Raw genomic sequence first — 3,351 nt, forward strand, 5'->3', positions numbered from 1 at the left:
CACCATGAACCATCCTTCCTGTTTCTCATCCTCAGCCAAGCAGATGAACCCTTATTCAATTGTAAAGGTAAATGAGGTCAAAGTTCATTGTAAAGATCACAAAAGTGTATCCCCCAGAAAGTTTTCTCTGAAGAATTACTTCGTTAAGATGCCAAACCTAGAAGGATAAATTGAGGCTCAAGAAAAAACAGTGGGTAAATAAGTGAAATTGAATGCAAAAAATATAAAACCAAAATATTATGTTCTAATTACTGTTGCATGTAGAGGGAATGGGGAAATAGAGAGCTAGAAGTTTGCTAAGGCCTGGATCCACAGAGTGCACATCGCACATTATCGTAAGCGCTTCAGGCGATTCTCATTCACCATGACCCGGTAAGAAAAAGGAGACTCGCACCACAGGTTTCCAGGGGCAGGCAATCTGTATGGGACCAGATCGGTAGGTCTGTTCTGCAGAAAAGATGTGTGTGCGTAGTTAGTTATACTAGCACACCATCCTGTGTTGTCAATACGCCCACTTCTCCCCAGGGCTTCTGCTCTCTACACCTCATTGTACTTGAGCTAAAACATAAGAACTGTTGTGAAGATGGTGGCAGACGGGTAGGTATTTTGTTCCTTTGTACGTCGTCTCTCTCTGAGTCAGAACTGACTGTACCACACTGACCAACAACCACAACAACACCTCACTGTCTTGTGCGTTTGAAAAGGCCGATGTTGAGATGAGCTGCTAAGCCGCCAGCATTGTCATACCAGGGCTATTTAGGAGAATATAGTTGCCTCTTAGTTTTGAAAGCTGGTAGCAAGATCGACAACGTAAGGGTCTCTCAGGAGGCCTTTTCATCACATAGTTACCATGTTCCCTGCTGTACCCACTCTCTTTGCTTCTCCTTGGGCCCCAACGAAAGACTTACTAGTATAGACTGTAACAAAACTCTTATTTTCTGTGTTCTTGTTGGATTAAGCCAAATGGGAGCAGGGGGATCAGTTGAACAACGGAAGGAGGAGGTTGGGATGCGTATTCTTCAGCTCCCTCACTGTGCAGTTGTTTCAGACCAGCTGTGGCCTTGGCTCCGAACCTGTATTTCCAGTTGGGGATGCTCTTCATTCCTCTCCCTCTTAAAGTGTTCATTGTGAATTAAGTGGGGGCTTATAGATCTGATCATCATTTTTGCATTCAATAACCTTAACAACATACAGCATGCTCAAAAAAATCTGTCTTGGAAGAAGTACAGACGGAGTGCCCTTTAGAGGCAAGGGCAGTGAGACTTTGTCTTCTGTACTTTGGGCATGTTGAGAGACCAGTCCCTGGAGAAGGACACCAGGTTTGGTGAAGTAGAAGGACAGTGAAGAAGAGGAAGGTGCTCAATGAGATGGAGTGACACAGTGGCTGCAACAATGGGCTGAAGCATACAAACAATTGTGAGGATGGCGCAGGACCAGGCAGTGTTTCGTTCTGTGTGTGCAGTGTCATAATTAACTCGATGTACCTAACAATGACAACAGCATTCTCACTTGCCTCCCTGCACATCTAAGGGTGGAAAACCTCCCTCCTCCCACCAACTTGTATCCAGACCCAAGGCACTAGGTAAACTGTCCCATTATAAAATATTTTTCAAAATTTATTACAGTCACCATTTGTTGCCTGCTAGGCAGATCATATCTTCTCAGATTGATTAGTATTAGTGGCCGTAGAAATTCAATTTTTCCTGCCTGTCATTGGTTTGATAAATATTTGTTGTTGTAGAATTCAATTCTGGCTAATGAAATGGGACAGACTGGCTAGTTGGCTTTTGGGGGAAAAGTTTACTCAGTCATCTCAAATAATGGTTTCTTCCTTCCCCCATATATTGTCGTGTCGGAAACTGGAGTGAATGAATCTTGCCATTAACATGTGTATAGACGCATCCCAAAGGAGCGGGTCAGCATCAAGAGACAAGGGAAGAAAAGAAGAGCACGTGGAACAGGTTTCAGGGAAAATTGACCTTTGATAGGTGGTGTGTGGAAGAGGAATCGCAAAAGGTGTCTGAGAAATATCAACCAAGGAGAAGGAAGGTGAACTACAAGGAGGGAGAAGAGTAAAAATTGAGGAAGAGCCTCAAGCTAAAGAACATGGTCAATATTATGATCCTGTGGAAAGGCTTGCTGCTTAAGGTATGGCAACTGATCATGAAATTTCAAACAAAAAAGGGCCAGTAGAGTTGTGGGGGTAGAAACCCAGTTGTTAAAACTTGATGAATAAAGAGGGGGTTAAAACTAATATAGAAACTATAAAGGGAGACAGTGCATTTTCAGAGTCTGCCAGAAAAATGGGATTATAAGGGGGGAAGCAATGTTGTTTGTCCTTTCCTTAAGTCATTTAAAATATCTTAGGAAAAAAGGGAACCTGAGGGCAGAGAGTAAAAACTAAAATTGAAAAGGAACAAACCATAGAATTTATCTATTTTAATAACCAGCTTATTTTTGAATGCCTTATTGATTTCACTTAAGACTAAATATCTGAATACCATGTGGCCTGAAGTAGTGTATGCTCCGTGTTTCCACACATGACTTCTATGTATGTTCACATTTTGTCTATCTATCTAATTTATCTATCAACTATCATATATCCGGCATATAATAGTATGTTTAATAAAGAGGTATATATGGTGTATGATCGCCTTCCCCCAAATATACCTCTTTATTATACATATCCTATCATGTGATGGATAGCTACTGCAGGAGAACAACACATAAATTGTGGATTGTCTACAATTGGGAAAAGTTTGCATCAGGATTGTGTTCTCTCACCACACTTGGCCAATCTGTATGCTGAGGAAATAATTAGAGAAGCTGGGTTGTATGAAAGAGAATAGAGCATCTGAGTAAAAGGAAGACTTATTAGCAATCTGTGATATGCACATGACACAAACTTGCTTGCTTGAAGTGAGGACTTGATGCACTTGCTGAGGAAGATTAAGGATTGTAGCCTTCAGTACAAATTACAACAACAATCCCAAGGAGAAAACCATTGGGACCAACCGTTCTGGGGGGACATGGGAGAGAGGGAGGTGGGAGAAAGGAAAGGGAGAGTCAACAAACCCAGCGACAAGGGAACAACAAGTGATCTAAAATTGATGGTAAAGAGGGTGTAGAATGCTTGGTGGGGTTTGATCAAGTGCAATGAAGCCAAGAGGAATTACTGAAAGCCAAATGAAGGTCGAATATGATAGTTGGAAAAGGGGAAAGTAAAAGGAAACAGAGGAAAGAACTCGGAGGCAATGGACATTTATAGAGGTATAAATACAGGCACTGTGTTACTCTGGGTAGACTAGAGAAACAAATTCATAGACACTCTCATATTTGTAGAAGAAAGAG

This window comes from Tenrec ecaudatus, chromosome 14 (genome assembly GCF_050624435.1).
Source record: "Tenrec ecaudatus isolate mTenEca1 chromosome 14, mTenEca1.hap1, whole genome shotgun sequence".
In the NCBI taxonomy this organism is placed as follows: domain Eukaryota; kingdom Metazoa; phylum Chordata; class Mammalia; order Afrosoricida; family Tenrecidae; genus Tenrec; species Tenrec ecaudatus.